Raw genomic sequence first — 23,262 nt, 5'->3', positions numbered from 1 at the left:
TGATATCCATGTCACAAAATAAGTATACACCATCTATGAATTTTTTATCATAGGGTTTTTACTAAGTGCATGGGAACAGAATACCAAAGGTTAGAGTGAGGTAGGAAGAATTGGAAGACTGACATAAAGGTACACAGGGTTCTGTGCAAGACATTATCAAAATGTGTGTAATACATCAAACCACCAAGGGGCAGTCACTGGAAAAGAGGGGAGAAGGAGTTACACTGCAGGGAAATGGATCTTGGTTGGGTACAGTGCATCGGTATGCTTAAGACTGGGCCCACAGTGTTAAGGTGGAAATATCTTCCAGCATAAATCAAAGAGAAAAGTCAGCACTCAAGTGACAAAACTAATTAATTAATTAAACAAAAATGATGGAAGGCTGAAAAATCAAGAAGATTTCTCTTGTTGTTGAGGCATTTGGTAGCGGGATTGTATATCATAAACATAAAATTTTGTCAATGCTGTAATGGACAGTTGTGCTGAAGGACAAGATTGATTTTTACCTTTGTTGTGGGTTAGATCTAAAATGTCCTGCAAATTCTCATGTTTGTGGAAAGTGAATGGATCATGGGGCTGCTGTACTCATCAACAAATTCATCCACAGATGAGTTTAGTAGCTCACTGTGTCAGGAGGTAGTGCGTGGCTGGAGGTGGGTCACTGGAGGTGTGCCTTGGAAGGGTGCATTCTTGTCCCTGGCTCTTTCCTTCTCTTTCTGGTTCCTGGGTGCCATAGCTGTTCTCCTTTTTGCCCTCTGTGTAATATTTCACAGCCATTGACTGAAACAGTGAATCAAAATAAACCTTTCCTCCTTTAAGTTGTGGGTGTTGGGTATTTTGTCCTAGAAATGGAAAGATGCTTAAGACATCTTCTAACTATCTAAAGTTGTGAGTGAACTGAAGTATGTTCTTCAAAATACCAGACACTTTCCAAGTGTAAATTAGATCTTCTTTGCCATCTACATCTGCAGCCTGACAGAGGAGGAGTCATGCCATGTTCTGAGCATTGGTTTCTTCTCCTTTTTGAAGGTAATGCCATGATATAACAAAATATACAAGAAATTTGGAGTAGTATAACTTAATCTATAGGGACTACAACTATAAAGGAAGAGAAAAGCCAATTAGTCACTGATATAGGTCATCAGTCATAGGGCTTACCTGTTGCAATCACCAGATATTGATTTAAAAATAATGAAAAGTTACTGGAAAACATGAACAATATTAAGGAGCAGACCAGATATTTCACTGAAACAGTCTGAAGGCATTATGGGGCAAGGTCAACCAACCTACACCACATCAGTGACAGTTTAAGAAGAATGAGAGAGAAGAGTAAGTATACTCAAGTAATGCCCAAAACTTCTCAAGTTTGATGAAAAACACTGATTCGTACATCCCAGAAGCACTGCAAGTAAGATAAATATAAAAAAAGACCTCTGTCTAAAGGCATCCTACTCAAATCGTCAAAAGCCAAAGACAAAAAGAGAACCTTGATAGTAGCAAGAGAAAAATGGCTAATCATACAAAAAGGATCCTCAGTAAGATTAAAACTGACTTCTCATAAAAAACTATGGATGCCAGCAGGCAGTGGAGCACATCCACTAAATACGTAAAGAGGGAGGTTTAAAATAAATGCGTTGACCAAAATTGCTCCTGAAAGTTTGGTCATATGATGAGGACAAAGAGCCATAAATGGAGATATATAAGCTATTTTTTTTTCTTTTTTTTTTTTGGTTTTTCTCCGGTACCGGAAACCGAACTCACGACCTTGCGCTTGCCAGGCAGGCGCTTTTGCCGTTGAGCTAAATCCCCAGCCCCTATAAGCTATTTTTAATGACAAGGCAATATTAACCAAGGATACATCTCCTCTTTGCATAATTTTTGTCTAAGAATGGTATTTATCATGGAATCACACATTTTGAAATTACATCTTTGGTCTTTGGAACTATGTTTCTTTTTTTTTTTTGCAGTACTGGGGATTAAATTCATGACCTTGCACTTCCCAGGCAGGTGCTTTATATATATATATATAGATAGATAGATAGATACAGGTTTCGCTGGGTGTGTGAGTAATTTTACATGACAATTTTCATGCATTTTGTTTACCTGATTTATCAGTTGCTGATTTTCCTTCTAGTTTCAGGAACACTTCATTCGAAGTTATCATGGGAACACCATAATTCTCAATTCCCAGGCCAGGACAGTTCCTTATAAAAATCCTTATAAAGTTCTAAAGAATGCAAATACAACTCTGAATCAAAGTAACGAAAATCCTGAGTGAACTGAGGACATCTTCCCAAACTAAAAAATGCAAATATATGCAAATATATTTTAAAAAGTAATATTTCATAGCTAATCTTATATTTCAAATTATATCTATTACTTACTATTTCACACTATGTACTTTAGCCCAAATGTTATCTTTTATGATCAAATATTAATTTATAATTATCTATATTATAATTTTATTTTAACATTTTTATAATTTGCTTTTAAAATTTAGTTAATTATGGAACTTTGGATTTCTGAACTCTAAGCCTAATTAACTGAAAAATCTTTTCTAAAGAACAGATACAACAGGGATCCATTTATGCTGTGCTCAATAAAAGCAAATAAAATAATTTTTTTGAGAATTGGAAGAGCAACAAGTTTAGTTCAGAGAATACTTGTCAAAGGAAATACATGGTCTACGTCATTTATTAAAATTACTATATTTCTGACAAAAGGAAGAAAAATTGACAAGCTTTAATAGACAGAGAATGAAGAATTTATTGGGAATTTTCTTGGAATAGTAGGAAATTATAAGTGATTACTTCCTCTGTTGACTTTGGATCCATTCACTCTTTAGTTCATTCACCAAAAAATAGTTTGGCCTCAGTCACTGTTTATAAAAGAATCAACAATGTTCTTGCCTGCATAGATTTTAATTATAGTAGTTAACTAAATTAAGCTTAGATAAAAACAGAATGCTGACCTATGTGATTATATAATCCATGAAGCTTCAATCTGGAGTGTCTACTTGGCAAAAGGATAAGTTAAAAATTTCCAGTATGGTATAGAATATCACATTCAAAATGATAGAAAATAAATAAGATTTAAAATGCTAATAAGTTTTATTCATCGTTCTTCATTCCACCTAAAACTTTTACAAACTTCATGTAAATTAAAACGTATCACTTATGACTTGAGTAATGCTTTGCCTAATGACTCTAAGGAATGCTGTGTTATCTCTATAAAATGTATATTGGAGTTACCTTACAGTGTAACTTAACTTTTAAACCTCACATATATATGGCAAGGTTAATTGTTTCAACCAGTCAACGCATGCCTTCACAGTGCCTCACTGTCAGGGAGCAGCTTCCCTGAGTGACAAACATAATTAGTAAACTTTTATGTATAAGCCTAAAAAAATCTAGCGTTATTGTACATAGAGACTGGTCTAAGAGGACCACCACAATCTGCGGCTGTTTCATGCAGTGGCTAAGCCAGGAGTCTCAACTGTTTGTGTTTATGTACAGAGTGTGGTCAGAACGTACAAAGAATGTTTGCATTTTGTGAAGAACAATGACTATAGAGGCACATTACCATTACCAGCTTCCAAATATTCTGCCTTGCTTTGAACACACTTATTCCATCTTCCTTGCCACTTTCTGAAGCAGTTCTCAAAGTCCTTTCTTTTTTCTTTTTCTTTTTCTAATTTTAAAGAGAATTTTTAAAAAATCATAAATTAACAACAACACAGACAAAAATAAAAGAAAGCAAAAAGAATAAAAATGAGACAGGGTTTCAAAACAGAATGATAGGAATTAATAGTGGTTGTTATATTCGAAGTCCTCTTTTATCAGTGTTTCTAATTGCAGGGTTGCGGCCACCTCAATATCTGGAATCCACTTAAAACACTTACATTTCGTGGTTAGGTTTACTTTGAGGAAGAGCAAGAAGTCACATGGTGCCCGACCTGATGAATATGTGGTTGAGGACACAATGTTTTTATGACCCTGATGTTCTGTTGGATGGCACGTGGCAACACCATTCACTATAGCTTTGATCACACCTTGTAAAGACACTTAGGAAAGAGGACTTGCAGAACTGCTTCAGGAAATGGCAAGAATGTTATGAAAACATGTTCAAAGCGAATATTTTGAGGGGGCTTAATGGCAGTGTATCATTTACTGTGACAATTTATTGAATCAGCCACTGTACACTGTGATCACACCATGTACAGTTACAAACACTAAAGTGTTCTACAGGAAAGAGGACCAGAAGTCCTCTAAAATGCCCAAGCACTACAATGAAGTTATTACAGTATAATACTATGTCTCACTATACCCAAAATAATCAGAATTTAACATTCTTTTGATGAAATATCAATAATAGAATGCATTGCAAGTTTTTAATAAATGTTAACTATAAAAATTATTGTTATAAAAATGGTTAAAAATGATTGTTACGTTATGAAGTTATTTTTATATTTCATCTCATTGTGTTCATGTGCATTACCTGGAAATCTATGGGTCGCTTCTAAGGGTAAAATATAGACAAGTTTTCCTTCACTTTCTGCTGATAATTTGGCACCAGAGATGTGTTGTTTAATAAGTGACATTATGTTTTCCCAAACACATATGTCATTCAACTGCAAACTGATATTCAGAAAAAGTACATGTTATTCGACATAGCTTCTAATAGCATGAAAATAACAACTCATCTCCACATGACTAAGAAAATCAGTTGAAATCCAATGCAAGAATTATATCATACAAGCATGAAATAAGCAAAACAATATATATCAAAAAACCTGATTACATTAGTGTGGTGAGAGAGGAAAGGAATTAGCTATTTGGAATTACTGTCAGCTTGCTCAGGGATTGTGCCCAGCGGTCCAGAGATTCAGTTCCTTAAAGGGAAAATAAACCCAGATGTAAAATACCAGTGATGTAGCAAAGATCAGGACTATGCAAGACGGATAATATTAAAGAGTATGTTTATTTTTATTTATTTATTTTTTTTTTTGGTTTTTCTCTGGTACCGGGAACCGAACTCACGACCTTGCGCTTGCCAGGCAGGCACTTTTGCCGCTGAGCTAAATCCCCAGCCCCTAAAGAGTATGTTTAAAGGATATTTAAATAAACTAAATAGGACTATTGTTCTGGTTCAAAAGCGTGAAAGACTTGATATTCATAGGTACTAAACAGGTTCAATTATTCATTGTAATCATCCATTGCAAATACACTAAGTGTCTAAGTATGTGACAAACATTGCATTCAATGCGGAGGGACAAGAGCAACGTTGTTCTGCTCTTAAGGAACTTCTAGTGGGGAAGGCCGGAAGGAAATAGAGATAGTGTAATAATTATTAATAATAGTGAGTGTTATGAAAGAAACTAGCTTATAGACAGAAACTAACTATAAATGAACCTGGGTTTGGGAAGCTACAGTGCTAGCTTGCTTTGCAGTACTAAGTCCAGAACTCTGAGTGAGAACAAAGTTATCATTGAGAAAAGCAGTCTATTCAAAAACACCATAGATATTTCCCCATTGTAGCAAAGCTAACACAGGAACAAAAAAAAATCTGTCGATCAAGATTATAAAGTGCACAGTACTGATCTGTAAAGACCTTACTTGGAAACTTGGTTTTGCCATTTGAAACCTATTGGTAATTTATCTTATCAGAACACTTTCCTCATTAGCAAAACAGAATAAAGATTTCTAACATATGGCGTTGTTCCATGACCTGAAAATAGTGATGTTCACCCTTAGCAAGCTGTTAAAAATGGTAAACCAACTGCTTCAGTCAAAATTATTTATTTACTCCTAAGGCATGTCTGAAGTTACAAGACCATATGTCATTTATAGGAGTAGTAAATTCCACTGAAGGATTTGAACAAAAATGTCATAATTGTTCTCCATGACCCTGCTCCTCAAGATAAGAACAGTTCAAGAAATATTTCTCAATGCCAGGATGAATACTGAGATTAACAGGAGGCAGGGACCTGGGGTTCTGGGCTGTGTCCTCAGAGGATTGGGAAATTCCCCATAAGGTCACATTCATTCCCTTCTGCATTGGTATAACCATTGGACTGAGCACTCTAAACTGCCTTTCCTAATCAAAGGGCCAGAATGACTGCCATAACTAACCTGTATCTGCTCCCATGCAGCTTGCTTGGCCCACATGCTTGGCATGCAGACTTAGGCCACTGCGAGTTCCACACCCAACTCTATGGACCTAACCCCAACCAGACCAGATGCTACCTTCTCAGTGTAAAGCATATCTTTATTTTGATGCATGCCCAGTTCAAGCCAACAACCTAGGTTGGAATACCCATGCCTGTTTCATAGGATGTGAACATTTAAATTGGACGTGATTGTTGGCTCTGCATACCTCTCCCAGCCCTTGCTTACCATGCCTTAGGCCTTGCTTACCCTGCCTTAGGCCTGAGCCTAAATAACTTTAGACCTAACCTACCTCTATCCCAGGTCCCCTACTTCAGCCCCACCCCACAGAGGTATGAGGAAGTGCCAGAGGCCTCCAGGGTTCCTCTACAAAATCAAATGTTTCAGCTGACTGTAGAGATGTTCTGACTACCTCAAGCTCCTTGAGGGTCCTCATGGAACCTGCATTATCTGTGGGTCCACCAGATGTCCTCAGGCTCAAGAATGAGTCTGTACTCCCCCACCCACCTCGTACCTGACATCTCTGTCTACTTAGGTCAATAGGGCCCCACTTATGCCCACCAGCCTCATCAAAACCGTGAGCCGGTGGTACTGCCAGTTTTGGCTGGAATAGCAATAGCAGGGAGTCTAACCCTCAGTGCCACTGCCTTGGGCATGGACGAATAACAGTGCCTACAACTGGGCACCCAGACAGAGGATGATTTTACAGCAATGCAAGGAGCACTTGATGATAAGTGCCTGAGAGGACCCCCGCCCTTCCGAGTGTCTCATCCGCTTCCCTGAGAGTTCCCTAACTTCCCAACAGGCCTAACTGCAAAGGCCAAAGGGCCTCAGATGTTTCCACAAGATATTCTTGCAAGAACAATTGCCCTAAGCACGAACTTCCCCTCTGGCTGTTCTGGACCAGGAACACCCTCCCCAAAGACCCCTTAAAAACTCAATGCCTTGCACAGCTTGTGGCGGGGCTGTCCTGGTTGGCTGGACAGCCCACCTCTTCACTTTCCCACCTAATAAAGACGTTTCTCCTGTTAGGTGGTCTGGTCCAGTTCTGTGTGGGTCTCGGTCCAATCACTAGACACACTCCAAGACCAAACTGACTCCTTGGCTGGAGTAGTTCTCCCAAACCGCAGGGCATTAGACCTCTTGAAGGCCCAACAAGGGTGCACTCGCTTGTTCTTAGAGGAAGAATATTGCTACTATGCTAATAAGTCTGGTGTTGATAGGGAAACTGCCCGCCAGTTGAGAGAACAAATAAACCAGTGGTAGAAGACAGGCAGATGGGTTCCTACTGGTGGAGCACCCTGGGAAACTGGGAGTCATGGGAGCTCTAGTAGGGCCACTAAGAGGCTTCATCCTCATATTCCTAATAGGACCTTGCCGATTACATTGGCTTACCTCCTTCATTACAAAGCAAATAAACAGTATCAGCCTTCAGATGACTCTCAGATGAGGTCCTTCACACACAGCCCTAAACACCAACATCTCTGAAGATGAAGTTTCTGAGTAACTGAAAGAGGGGGACATGACAGGGAAAAATTAAAATTTCAAACAAAGGCCAGTCATGAATACCTGCTGGAACCAGACAGATGTGTCCAGCAAGGCCAATAACAGATCATTTCTTCCTTTGTGTAACCCCTGTCTCTATTGCCTTTGTATAACAGATGGCCTTACAAGGTAATTTAAAATTTAACAGGACATTTCTTCCTTTGTATAATCCATGCTTTGTATAACTGATGGCTTTGTGATGTAACCTAAAATGTTTAAACTCCCTTAGCAACTCAAGATGTCACCTACTCTTCCAGTCACTAAATAATGCACTAAATCTGCCTTGCTTTCCCTTTAAAAGCCCTGAAATGCCACTGGGGGGTAGGAGGGCTCTGGCTATTTAAAAAATATCCTAGTCAGAAGCCCATTGGTGTAATAAACTGCCTCTTTACCCTCTTCAAAAAAAAAAAAAAAAACCAGAAAAAAGGAAATATTTCTCAGACACTTACAAGAACTTGTCCTGGATGCTATGGAGGCTGACATGAGCATGAAAGATAAACAGTTTCATTCCTCAAGAAAATTATAATTCAGTGGCTGGGGATACAGCTCAGTGGCGCAAGCACCTGCCTAACAAGCGTGAGGTCATGAGTTCGATTCCGGGTACCAAAAAAAAAAAAAAAAAACAAAAAGAAAATTACAATTCAGAAGAAGAGGGCTGGCAAGCATTTTCTGGAAATGGCTAGACTGTAAATACTTAAGGTTTGTGGGTGATAGCATCTCTTTGACTTTGCTGTATGGCAGAAGCAGCCTGAGGAATACATGAGATTGGGCAAGCTGGAACCCAATCACACTTCACTCACAAAAGCTGGAAGTGGGTTGGATTTGGCCCATGGGGCATAATTTGTTGACTTTTTGTTTGAAAGAAGGACATAAAGCTGTTATGCAAATTGTTATGCAGAAGCTCTTGGAGAGACGCATAAAATTGCGCAGTGATCCTAACTATTTCCAGGAGATGATGTGTTGCCACAGCATACTTTAGACACCCTCTCAAAGAGCGCATGAGGTAATATTCAAATAGCTCTTCAGGACTTTAACAGGTGGACATGGGTTTGGGGAAAAGCCAACCTCCGGAAACAACCTCACACAATGGGAAAAGCAGGGTGGGGTGGGTGGGGCTTAGGGAACAATGATGATTTCAGGTTGGCTAGAGGGGAATGAGCTGAGTAAGAGCACACGGCCCAGGAATCCTGCGTCTTGCGGGGTGGGGTGGGGGTCCCCAGCACCAGCTGGCTACATAATTTGGACTCTGCTAGGGAAAATGGATCCACTGAAGTTCTTTGTTTTGTCTTATTGCCATCCTGTTGTTTTCTGTTTGAAGTTCGTGTAAATCAGAAAACTAACCAATTAATATAAAAATTACAAAGTAGTTAAGATGAGGGTTTTTGATATTAGATATGAAGCTAAAATTTCCAGGTTCAGTTCCTGACTCTATCACACATTGATTTAATGTTGTGGTCTGAATGTTTCATGTTCATGTGCTCAAAGTTCATGTGCTAGGAATTTAATCCCTAATCTGATAATATTGAGAGGTGGGATCTTTAAGAGGTGCTTCATGAAAGCTCTAATGAATGGATGAATGCCATTATCTCAGGAGGGGGTGGGGATTTAGCTCAGTGGCATAGCTCCTGCCTGGCAAGCGTGAGGTCGTGAGTTCGATTCCCAGTACCAGAAGAAAAAAAAAAAAAAGATGAACAGATGCATTATCTCAGGAGTCAATTATTCTAGGAAGGGGTTTCTGAGGAAAGGAGGCATTTGCCCTACTCCTCATGGCATCTCTGGTCCTTCCACCTGTCACCATGGTGTATGTCACCAGTACAATGAGAAAGCTCTTGACAGATGTGAGGTTTCCATCTTGGGCTTCCCAGCCTCCAGAACTCTGGAGATAAACCTCTGTGTTTAATAAATTACCCAGTCTCAGGTATTATGTTATAACAGTGCAAAATGGACTAAAACATAAAAGTCATCTGGGATTTTATTGGTAGAGTGAAAGTAACAATTCTGCCTAACAATCAAAGATTAAAATAATGTTAAGTATCATCTATCAGAATCACCCAAAAAAAACCGGCTCAAATGTACTACTATATTAAATAATAACAATAAACAAATAAGGAGGATGGGAAGAAGACAAACAAGGAAAAAGAGGAAGAGCTTGAGGCGTGGAAGTAAGTAATCTGCTTAAGGAGTTATGCTAATACCCTGGTAATGACACGAAATACAAATGTGTTAGTTGAAAAAGTTCCCTTAATGCACACTTTCTTTAACAAATAATGTGTTGTGGGTATATTTTCTATCACAATCAACTTTAGTTGCTATCATATACTTTCAACCTCTATAATCGGCCAATCAATATCTCTGATATATACATGCGGTGTCTATATCTCCACACCAATATGTATACAGCCATGTGTAATCATAAAAAGTTTTCTTGTGTATTCTAATGTTTGCTTTATGCATCTTCTTTTACTCTAGATGTGTTCTTACTTACCCCTGACCTCTCAAGTGACCCTATCTCAGGTGATATCCGATTTCCTGTTCCTTCTTCAGAAATAAAGGAGAGCCTGGACATTTCAGCCTCCCTTTGGAGATAAACACTTTCCTATCTGAAAAGAAAGAAGTAAATAAAGTAAAAAATTTGCTAATAAGTGGCTCATTCATTTTGGAGAAAGGATATGTTATCATCTATATGATCTAGCTCTAATTGAGGAGCTTCTACAGTTTCAAAGATGGGTGTTAGAAGGACTCAAAGAACCAGACTTTTTTTTTTTTTTTGGTACCAGGAATCAAACTCAGGACCTTGTACTTGCCAGGCAGGCACTTGTGCCACTGAGCTATATCCCCAGCCCAGACATATTTTAATCTAATGTATGGACCTCATGCTAATATATTGCTGTCCAAAAAATTGGGGAGGTTAAATTATATGAATATAACTTTGTGTTATAGAGGATGGTCACACTATAAAGTATAAAGGAGCAAACAATAAAGTATTTGAGTATTTCAAGTTGATTTACCACAATTCTAAGTAAACACATTAATCTCTCAGTGTAAACTTCACTTACTTCATGTTAAATGAATCCCTGGTGGATCATGCTCCTCTAGAATCACACTGTACAAAATTTGCAAGATGCTCTGAGATGGTTGGAGATAAAATGCTTTAGACCTAGTCCATGCCATCACTAGCTCTTCAGATCATTAAATACAGTGATTACCAGATTAGAAAATGCAAGCAGAGCTCTTCACAATACCAGTGTGCATTTCCTCAAATATCTTAAAGACCTCATTAGAATACTTAACAAAAACAGCAAGTACCAGCCAGGATGTCTACCTCGTCCACGAACTGGGTACTGAAGAGATCTGTTGTACGTTCTTTCAGGAAGTTCCACACTCCATGCCTTGAAACCCAGCAGTGCGTTCATCCAGGAGGAAAATCTAGAATGGAGGGATATTGGTTTCCCCTAAGAAGAATCCCCCCCTGCCCGAAATCAATGTAAAAAACTTATTTATGGTCAAAGAGGTATTCTGCTTAGGATTTTATTCTTTTAGTGAATGTTCTAAGTATCTTATCACCTATATTCTCTGGAAATAAAACAGTTTGAAATATTACCAAAAATGTCACTTTCCGAAATTTGAATTCACCCGTACATTTAATCTGACCTATGTGAGAATCCCCTAAAATGGCAATTCCAAAGGTTAGTTTCCTTTTCTGACCACCACTGAAGTTTTGAGCAAGGGCATCCTGAATATTTTTCATTTCCAATTCCTGCAAGACTCTTTGTATCTAAAAAAAGGACAATGTTTATGACATATACCAGGATTTGTCTCTCTTTTTCTTTTTAAATTTGTAAATAGAAGGCTGTAAAGTGTGCTGGCTAAAGCAGGGATATCAGAGCCAAACCACCCTAGTTTGAATGCCGTTCATCATTAACTTGCTAGAAAATGTTGATCAAGTGACTTATGCTCTTGAATAGTGGTTTTCATATGTGTAAAATGAGGAATAGAACATGTTTTTTGGGTTTGAGAAGCAGATGAATTTTTACATCTATGGTGAAATATATGCTCGGCACTTTGTATATTATACATAAATATTAGCTGTTGTCTAAATTGAATTTTCCTGTCAAGCATTTACACAATGACTTATTCACAGATAATTTAATGAAGAAAGCAAACCTCAGTGCAAATAAGTCTTAACTGTTTCATCTTCACTAATACATCAGTTGTAACATATTTATGTTTCTCTCTTTCCACTTCTGGTGGCTGAACCCCTTTTATTCTAGCAAAAAGCCTGAGGTTTTCCCTCACAGTGAGGAAGTCACTGCACGTTAGACTGTGGACAGACTCCGGTGAGCTTGATGACATTTTCTAGGTCAGCTATTCCTGAGAGTCTGTTATAAATGGTGACAGAACCTGTCACAAAGATTCAATGTTAATATCGGGCTAAAGAGTACATTAAAATATTTCCAGAGAAAAAAATCACTATCAATTTATGAATATAGACATTTGATTTTGTCGCCAAGGTTTCCACAATCTAGGGATTATGAACTTCCATTTCATTTGTAAGGTATTTGAAAAAAAATTCTCAACAAAATGCTCTTTTCCGTTGCTCTCATTCAAGCTTGGTTATTAGCCCAGTGAGACCTTAGCACTTACGATATAAGCAGAGGGTGATGAAGCACTTCCACAGTATAATTTGCCTCTTCTTAATGGAAGCCACTGAGTGGAGAATAGCAGGCTAGCCTCCTGGGAAGTGAAGAGTCCAAGCAAGAGGAGAGGTGCAGCTGTCCTAACTGAAGCAAAAAATCTGAGTGAGGCCATGTTAAATCACCCTTTCCTAGTCACTTCAGTTCATATCTGGAAAAACTGCCCAGGCAATGCACAGAATCATGGGAAAAATAAAACATGTTTAGTTTGAGCCATTAAATTTGGGAGTGCTTGTCATGTACCAAAAGCTGACAGATGCAGATTGGAATGCCAAATGGTAATTAATGACCATGAAAATAATTATTATAAAATGTACCCTATAGATACTAACAAGTATTATATATTTCTATAGAATAATATTATAATTAAAGTTCTATTTTTCATTGGTTTCTGTATCTGTGGTTAATAATCAGAAGGATTTTATATTAGCAGCTAATTGATTTGCCACTTTACTTTCAAAAAACTGATTGTTACCTTTGGTAGGGATAGACAACCCAGTAAGGATATTTAACAGTGTTGATTTTCCAGCTCCACTGTGACCAAGAATGGCAGTGATTTGGCCTTCATATATGTCAAATGTCAAGGCTAGGAAGATAAAGGGAGAGAAAGAAGTGAAAGACAGAAGAAAGAAAAAAGAGGCAGAAAAAGGAAGGAAAACAATTTTTAAAATAAAATTCTGTTATGGAGCCAATAGACTTATTTTATTTCTTAAATAGTTGTATTTTCTAGGTCTGCATATACTGGGTTGTTAAATTAAAAATAAAACTAATAAAATAAGCTTTATAAACTTATTTTTCATAATATATTTTCTAGAAATTTTTTAATTACTTGGTTTAAAACAATAAACCTTGCCTTAAAGTCTTAGGTTAATTGACATTGTCTAACAAATGGTAGGTGATGTTAATATTTAGTGAATGGAAGAATAGATTAATAATTAATTATCACATGGCTAAAGCTCATTTGAAGTAAATATCTCCTGCTTTTTGCAGAAAAGTAAAACATTTAGTGTATACCAACAGTTCTTGGATTATGTAACAATTTTTGTGAGTTTACAAAAAAAATCCCAGAATATTCTTAGGCTACTTCAGTGTTGCATAGTATGAATTTTAAATACACATGATCCTAAATCATTTAGATTTTTTAACTTTTATAAAATAGAAGTTACATTTTGGAAGGGCAAGTTTATCGTACGGCTTCAATAAATTTTCAAATATAAGATATCATAGTGATTAATATTGCCATTTTTTGCTCATTAAAAGCAAAGAGATTGAATTGAAATTAGTAAATCAGTATCAGTAAAACATTTATTTTATCTTTTAAAGCTTCTGTTTTACTAGGCTTTCCTTTATACTCTTTTGTAACATTTCTGATTCTAAAAAGATGAAAAGGTACTTTAAGAGGACACATTTCTTCAATTTGTAATTCTAGTTTGGATGGCTGAGTTGGCTGAATCTTCCAGGTACAGGAAGAGCTGGGACATCACAGTCATGTGATAGAATCTTCTAGAAGATTGTGATAGAATCTTCTAGAAGACTGTTTCCTAGCCATGTTGCCCATCAGCATCACCTGAGGAGTTTTAAACAAGTTTATGCTTGGGTCCCCTCTGCAGAACTTGAGGTTCCATAGATTGGGGTATGACCTAACATTAGTGCTACAGGAGATCATCTCTGAAATGCAAAGCTAAGGAAGCCAGACCAGGAGATGCGGGCATCTATGACTACAAGGATCATTGTGAACCACTGACTCAGATTGGGGATTCCTTTGATCACCCTGAGTCAAAAGCTCCAGAGGGTCCTTAAGGGATGGAGTAAGGAAAAAGTCATTGTGTCCTAATAGCAAGAACATGGGCTTTACAGTCCTTCCCACCTGAACTCTTCCCATCTATACCACTTTATTTCTCTGCTATCTTAGCCAGTATATTCCTTCCAGGTAAGTTTTGGCTTCCATAACTTGAAATTTTGGAGTATGTTAATACTTTTTGGAATATTGGAGGGTAAATAAAGTATTTCATCTTGCATGTGCAGTGCTTGGTTAATGGTAGACATTCAGTAAGAATAAGATGATTTTGTTTAGATGATGATGAGCATGACAATGGAAAGGAATGGAATTACCAAATGCTGCATACCATTAGAGATCTGGAATCCCTGATGTTTATTGGCCTGGCTTTTTCTACCATGTAAATAGAATTCATAAGTTGGGCCAAAATTATATTTCTTGTTTTGTCATCTGCTATTCATCAAACAATTCAGATTCCATTCATATTAGACTTTTTTAAAATTAATGTTCCCATTTCTATGTCGGTCCTATTTTATTGTCCTTTCCCAGTTGGGTGAGGTGCGGAAGAGATCCAAGAGAAACAATGAGACCCACACAGACATGTTGAATAAAGTCATCATGTTTCTCTGAGCGACTCTGCTGGAGGTTAATCTTAGCAGAAGGTGCAGGCCAAGCACAAGTATGGAGCATAGGAATGGAACAGGCTGAAACTCAACAGGCTCTTAAAATGCAGATGGACTGAGAAATCTGAGACTGTTACAGAGGACTAGGAAGTACTTGTCACTGATGGATGAATTAGAGCTGAACACTCACTCAGGGCCTTTAGGGCTTTGTTCTTCTTCTTCTTTTTTTTGGTACCAGGAATCGAACTCATGACCTCACACTTGCCAGGCAGGTGCTGTGCTGCTGAGCTAAATCCCCAGCCCCTTGTCCTTATTTTCTTATTTGGAAATAAGTTACCAGCCCAAAGCAAAGTGGACATTTTGTTTTCACACAGAATAAGGACAGGCACAACTCATCGGCACACCTTTCTGAATTGCCTTTGTGTCTGTCCCTGGGCCTTTCTCTCTTCCTCTTCTCTATTCTTTCATCTGCTTTTAAGAGACAATAAATAGAAAAGGAACAAGCAATTTAAAAATGTAAGAGGAAAAGTGGGAAGTACAGTAAGTGAACTGGGGACAAAGTCTGAATAAATGTAGCCAGTCAAAGAAATGAGTGGGACTAAGGGTGGAGAAAGAAACCAAAGAAAGACTAAGACTCCAAGGCAGGCTTTGTTGGTGAAACTTCAGTTTTAATTTAGCATAGGTATCAGTAATGTGTCACCAAGGGATCTGTAATGGAATTTTTCTTTGAAACAAAAGAGGAAGGAAGGGTAGTGTGTGGGTAAAGCTAGGTGGAACCGTCCATGGGGCCCGAAGAGAACCTTGCTTGTCATAGGTTCTATTAGCTCCCAGCTTTGGCATGTGCTCCATTTGTATCTGTGTTACCTGATGGCTTCTTTCCCATGAGATTCTGAAGACACTGGTTCAAAAGAGTCATTTGGTAAAGAACCGGAGTCTATTTCATTTTCAAGGGCCTCATGATGAGCCTGTTGTTGCCGTGACCAAAATGAGGACTTCAGGAAAAACAAGGGTGAGTATCAATACCGTATTTATCTATATGACCAGGAGAAAATTAAATATCAGTTCAAACACCATTTTAAGGAGAGCCACACAAACACAGCCTGGCAATTTCACTGTTTTGTTGCTCAAGTTGAACATATGGTCAATCCAAGTTAATGCACTTTTTTTTTCATGCTGGGGATTGAGCCCATGTTCACATGCATAGAATATGCTCTACCGCTGAGCCATGCCCCATTCCTAGTGCATGTGTTTTAGAAATATAGCTCATCAGACAAACATATCTATATTATATGAAATGATTTTATAAAAGCACAATGAAACTGATTAAAATTTTTTCAGGAAAAATTTCACTAAATGTTTGAAATTTTCTTTTCCCCAAGAAAGCCAGCTATTGGAATAAAAAATGGAATATATACTTAGCCTGCTGAATTCCAGTTAGGAAACCAGGTGTCATCACATTAACAAAGGAGATGACATTGCAAAATGACTATTGGAACTGTGACATGGATATTCCAAGAAAAAATAGAGTAACACTTAACCAAAATAAATGGCATTTTGGTAAGAAAAAAGAGCAAGGGCCAAAAGAATTTATTTGAACAACGCAGAGTGGAACTTTGAAAAAGCAACTTCATATGTCAGCTTCACTTCATTCCCAAATAATAATTTTCCTCTGAAACAAATTTATGGTCTGTTTTACTAGAAATCAAACATGGTGTATTTGTATACTTTACTATAATTTATGTGTTTCTGACATCCAGAAACCTTCAAAAGGAAAGAATTGTATTTCTTCAATGTTCTACAAATATCCTCCACTATAGGGTTTATTGGTTGGCAAACTTGTGTACATTCTTCACCTGGTTAATTATTCATGCAATAAATACTTCCTGAGATATCTCTGTACGCCTGGCATAGGGTTTGTTCAGTGAGCACTTATCTTTTTCCTGGCTATTATATGATTCTGTCATTTTTCCAGTTAACTTTTCTTTCTGCCATTCATAGTATCTTTAAAAGAGTTTTAAACAGAATTATTTCTGGTTATAAATCAGGCTTTGTGAATGGTGATAATTAGGAGAAAATTGAACAATTTAGTTATTTTGGATTTAAAAACTTTCTAGCCATATTAAGATAAAATGCTTTTGAAACTGGAAAACTTGCACATGTGTGAATAATACCTTTGTAAGTAGAATAAGATAATGAGTAACAAATAAGACACAATTTTCTATTAATCATTTCAAAATAGCTGGAAGAGAAACTTTGGAATGTTCTTACCACAAAGAAGTGATAAATGTATAAAGCAACAACTGTGCCTAAGTATCTTGATTGGTTATTACACAACGTATGCACGTATCAAAACATCACAATGTACAATTATTATGTCAATTAAAACAAAAAAATAAATGAGACTAAAAAGGTGGAGATAAAGTGAACCACCACACTGATCATAAATATTTACTGACGCTATACAGCTCATCAGATACTGGTGTGGATACTCGCACTGCATCTGTGGGCAAAACAGATGCTCTGTTTTCATGAAGCTCATTTTATTGTAAGTGGCGATGAGACAAAAGTTTCTAGGATACCAACATTTGTGTTGTGAAACTCTAGGAATATGTTTTAAAGCCGTAGATGTTTAGCTCCTGCCTCTGATGAATGGTATCAGTGTCTAGAGTGAGTTCTACTTCTCATTCTTTTCAATGTGTCTGTGTGGTTCTGATGTACAGCCAGGGCTCGGCACCACCAAGCTAACTAGTTATACAAAAGCAGCTCTGAATTTTTTCGATGGCCAGACTCATTTTAGGAATAAGCTTTCTAAGCATTTCTTTTAAAATAAACAAACTTCACACTTTGAAAAGGGTGAATTTCAAATAAAGGTTAGCAATTTAACATGCAAAATTGAGGCTTTAGTTCTACACAGTCAGGTTCTTTTTTTTTTTTTTTTTTTTTTTTTTTTTTTTTTGAGACAGGGTCTCGCCATGCAGTTCAGGCTGGCCTTGAGCTCACTTGGTAGCCCAGGCTGGCCACGAACTCACAACAATCCTCCTGCCTCAGCCTCCCAAGTGCTGGGATTAAAGGAGTGCACCACCACACCCAGCTCTAGTTCTAGTTGCAAGGAAGAAATGAATTGATTTGGCTAGTGGCCATGACTTTATCTCCTTCCTGCTGGTTCACAAAGTAGTCCTTAAAATATAAATAATACATGTATAATGAGATTCATTTTAGGAAATAGAATTTTAAACATGTCTGATTTTAATATCACTACTCAGTTGGCAAAACTTTTTCAAAGTATATCATCAATACCAGATAAAGGAAAGTATCAAACGCCAATATGAAGAGTGTTGCTATAATTAGATTTGAACTGTCTGAAGAACCAGGAAACACATTAGAATTCAAATCATAGTCCAAATGTAAAAGCTGAAAATTAAAAAACAATTAAGGGGAATTAGATTTATAATGAATTTTAAATAGTTATGTTTAGCATAGGAATAAAATGGCTACTTATTGCCTTATCCTAGTAACAGAATATTAAGTAACCATCATTTACTTCATGGTTTCCAAATGTATTGGAAAGCATGTGATCAACTATAATGCAATTTAGCCATTGCTGTGATAAAAAAAAATGCCCTAAATGAATTTGGAGCATTAGAAGGAAGCAGGGGAAAATAGTCAAAGTTCTTCAGTTGTTAAGATGGCATTTGACTTGAACTTAGATTTGGTCCTTTGCTAAATAGGACATCAAAAAAATGTGCTCCTTGAAAACGGCTATGTAAAAGGGGAATTTTCCCTCTGGGTGAAAAAAACACCCGTGTGTTGAAAGAGTACCAGTGGGAAGAGTGGGCTGATTTATAATATTTAAATTAATGAGTGCTTTATAATTAACAATCCTTTTGTTAAGCACTAAGAAAACAAATGGTTAATTCATTCAACTGTAGGGAGAGCAAGGTACGTGTAATAAAGATCAAATAAAACAGATGTTTCATGAAAACAAACATTATTAACCAAGTAATATTTTTTTGAAGTGTGTTTCACCTTTAATTGAATGTGGTTTTACTGTCTGGCTTTGACAGTCATGTGTACCTTTCAATTGCTAAGACAAAATATGAGCAGAAATTGACCTCACTGAAGTAGAGAATAGAAGAATGGCTACCAGAGTGGAGAGGACAAAAGGGAAGGGATAGGGAGGCGCTGATCAGCAGGTGTAAAGTTACAGACAGAAAGGAGAAATGTGTGCTGATGTTCTATGGCACATAGGGTGCTTATATTTAATAACACTGTGTTTATAACATCAAATCTATAATTAGTAATTTAAACCAACGCTTTCTATTGTCTCGACAGAATTATATAGTCATCACCCATTTTTTCTCACTCTGTAAGTGACTCCTCCTGATGAGCTAAATACTTTCAAGCTTCTAAAACTTCACCTTTGTGAAGTCAAAAAGGTGTGGGGTTTTAAATCTTACCATGTGGAACATAAAGATGAATGCACATAATTGCATTCCACAGAAGAAAAGACACCATTGGTAAAAATAACATGACTCTTCACCCAAGCCATTCCAAGAGTGAAAGCAAAGGGACCACCAAACTCAAAATACACTCCAAGGACACAGGAAGGTGTCTGTACAGTGCTGTGAATCCCAGACTCCCAAGCAGACAGTGAGAAAGCAGATCACAAGGCCAGTGAGAAAAGGTTTTTTTACCTGCACACTCACTAAGAAAGTCAATGTGTCCTACAATGAGAGAAGTTCCAGCTGGTTTATCTCTAAGAATTAGTAATATCATTATAACAGCAGAGATTTACTATGCACTGTTATTTATATAGAATGAACAAAATTATGTTGTACAAAATCCACGGATTTTCACATGCAAACAGCCCACAGAGAAATAGAGTAAGCACCCTTGATTCTTAAAATAAGAAATGAATAGGGAGAAATGTAATTCAACTCACCATAGACAATCCACATAGAAAAAGAAGTGTGAAGACCGCCGTGAAGTTTGCCAGGAAGAACAACTGGATAAATTATATGACAAGTGCTAACAGCAGGGCTAGAATGAAGATGAAAGCAGCTCACAGCAAACCCCAGGAAAGCCTGGTGTGGAAACAAAGGGCCATTTTAGTATTTCATGCTCAGTTATAAGGAGCGCCTGCCACGGGACAAGTAACTTCTTTATTTGTTCGTTTGTTCATTCCTGTTTTGGTTCAGCAGATATTTACTGAGGATTTCAGGATATACAAATGCAAGGTGAAAATTTTGGGCAAACTTAATTAGAAATCAGTACTATCCTTTGTCCAAAAATGGTTACAGAAATACACACACACACACACCACACACACACACAGAACACACACACACACACACATAGACCTGATTATTAAGAAAAGGAATAACCAAGTTTCCAGTCTGATGGACTTTGGTTGAAACATTTCACTCTTAGCGTTCTCCCCCTGTGACCTGGGCATACTCAGTAGCCTCTCTCATGTCCTTTTATTCCTCTCCACAATTACACTGTCATGGGGAATCAAGGAGGCAAATCTCTCTAGATCCTGATCTTAGTACAGGGCAGCTCCACAGTGAGTCTTAGATCTCTGCTCCCTGGAGGCTTTCTAGGATGAAGTGCTTCACGCACATCCTTGGAGATGAGAAATTCTTCCTTAAGAGTATTTCTCCTGCCTCTCTTCCTAGAAACTCTTTTCATCATTTTCCAGATGTGCACATCAAATAATCTACATATGTGTCTTTGATTCTGTTAATTTTCCATTAGAGGGTTCAAAAATAATCTCACTTCTTTTGTAACAGAATAGTCACTCTCCTTTCCTCATCAATTTCCCATTTGTTAAAGTTTACCATTTTGTTTGTTTGGTTTTTGCTAGTACATGTTTGTAGTATATAATGATTATAGTCTTTGTGGGAAGTTGGTACGTGAATGTAACTGTTATGGCTTGTATCTAGAAGTCCCACCAGAGCCTCATGCACTCACAGGGAGTGCTTTTTGGAGGTAACTGTATATAGAGTGTGTGATATTGGGGGTTAAGTGTGTGCGGCACTGGATTAGTCCACTAATTGGTATATCACAGTTCTGGGTATGGATAATGGGAGGGTTCACCCAGGGTGTGAACCACCACCCAAAAGGCTTGTAGCCTAGATGGGATAAAAGGGAAAGGGAGGCTTGCTGCTGCTGCGTGCTGCTTGCTACCTCCTACTTGCTCTACCATGGACTGTTTCTCTTCTGTGATGCCACTCTGCCGTGCACCTTGCTTTGGATTCAGCTGACTGTGGACTGAGGCCTCTACAAACTGTGAGCCAAAATAAACAATTCCTTTTTAAACTTTGGGTGTAAGGCATTTTGTCTCAGCTACGAGGAAGTAACTAAGATAATAACATATATTAATTCCTTTTTCATCCTCTCTCCTCCCCTTCCCTCCCTCTCCCTCCCTTCCTCTATCTCTCCCTCCATCTCTCAGTCACCTTCCCAGTTGCAAAGGATCTATCTCCATATTTTCTGCTATTTATTTTTCCTTTTGCTCTGTATTTATATTTTGGGTTTCTCTTATAAGATAAACCATGCTATATCTGAGCTGTTGTCTCATTTATTTCATTTAATATTACAATCTCAAAGTGTACCCATTTTTGTACAAATAGCTTGTTCATTTTTCTCTATGAGAGAGTGGTACTCTGTTGGGTATAAATACCACATTTTCTTTATGCACTGATCTGCTGATGGACACTCAGGGTGCTTCCAATATTCAGTTATTATGAATTGTACAACTATAATATACAGCTATAAAGAGAGAGCAGAATAGGAGTCTGAATAGGGGCTGGGTAGTTTGATCTCAAATCAAAGGTTGAGTAATTCCAAGAATGGACAAGGTTCTCAATGCAGGTGATATTTATAGAAAGAAGCAAATTAAGAGACTCTAGGGTGTTAGGTGGATTGTGCATATGGCTTCCTTATCTTGTTTTCCAATATTTTTTGAAAGGTATAATGACATAATAACTTAAAATGGAAAAAAATAGCTTAACATGTGGCAACCACTATGTTTTGGGCCATGATATCAAATCACATTATTCTCACTGTAGCCTTAGCCAAGAATACCATTTGTGGATTTTCCTAATTTTATCATGTGATAAAAGAGTTAAGTAACTGTGTTTGAAGTCCAGGTATTTGGCTCTAGGGCCTAGATTTTAGTGCTCTGCTAGTTTTTACTCCAATAATAACTTAATACAGAGGTCAATACTGATTTTTTGGATTTTAGTCCTGGAAGGAACTCTGTCCAATACTGAATTTGTTGCTGTATGCACAATCCACCTAGCTCCCTACCCTCTCTTATTTTACTTTTTTTTTCCTATAAACATTACCTCTATACAGAGAACCTCATCCATTCTTGGAATTACTCGACCTTGGATTTAAAATCAAATTACCTAGCCCCTATTCCGAATCCTATTCTGCTCTTTCATTTTTCAGATACATCCATCACGTGTGTTAGTCTTCAAGGAACTCCCAGCCCTCAACCTCTTCTGTCCTGGCTAGAATCCCACTTCTTCGCAGAGACACCGAAGTGTGTCTTCGCTACCACCATCTTACCAGTAGACTCAGCAATCACCCCCATTTTTCAGGCTGCAAATCACTGGGCAAACCCAAACTTCTTTTTTCCCCTCAGAGAACCATAGTATCATTCAGCCTGGCAAACATTACTCTAAAGACAATTTACTTCATTTATAAGAAAAATGGAAAAGATTAGAAAATCATTGGGTTTTTTTTTTTTTTTTTGGTTTTTCTCTGGTACCGGGAACCGAATTCACGACCTTGCGCTTACCAGGCAGGCGCTTTCCCGCTGAGCTAAATCCCCAGCCCCTTGGAAAATCATTGGGTTTTAACAGAGATATATGGAAGATGTCCACTATACTTGAGGTTCACGATGTATTTATTTGTGTTACACGGGCCTCACCAAAATGCTGAACCCTGAAGACCCGTCGTTGTCATTAAGCTCGTCATGCTTTTTGTCTCTCTGGTAACACTGATGGACGCATAGTAAGTGAATGGGGAAAAGGAAATAACGCAGAAGAAAATGAAGAAATCAGTCTTAATTCCTCCTTGACTCACAAAGGGATAGATCTCCATATATTTTCCATAATTGACACCAATTCTTCCATCACTGAGTGATTTGTTGTGGTCTAAAGAAAGATGTTAATTAGCAAAATGTACACATTAATAAATGACACACTTTGAGTCTTGTTGTTCACATCATCTATTCTCCTAAGAATGCATATCTGGCACGTCAGATTTTGATGCTAGCTTAAAATTTGACTTCTATATGCTACCACTGGCCCACCTGTGATCTGGAGTCCATAGTTCTTAGAATTTATTCTGTATTTTGCTACTTTCCTGCCTAACATTGTGATTTGCTTGAAATGCCTTCTCTGACCTTATGTATGTTTTTTTTTTTTTTTTTTTTTTTTTTT

At 37.6% G+C, this 23,262-nt stretch overlaps 1 pseudogene; it reads right to left on the bottom strand.

The window, feature by feature from the left end:
- LOC102025240 overlaps positions 1-23,262 on the bottom strand; it is a 55,859-nt pseudogene that overhangs the window by 26,441 nt on the left and 6,156 nt on the right.

The sequence above is a fragment of the Chinchilla lanigera genome, unplaced genomic scaffold (assembly GCF_000276665.1).
Source record: "Chinchilla lanigera isolate Chin_1 unplaced genomic scaffold, ChiLan1.0 scaffold00077, whole genome shotgun sequence".
Classification (NCBI taxonomy): domain Eukaryota; kingdom Metazoa; phylum Chordata; class Mammalia; order Rodentia; family Chinchillidae; genus Chinchilla; species Chinchilla lanigera.
The sequence above is the reverse complement of the archived record's forward strand: the minus strand, read 5'-3'. Positions and strand labels throughout refer to the sequence as shown.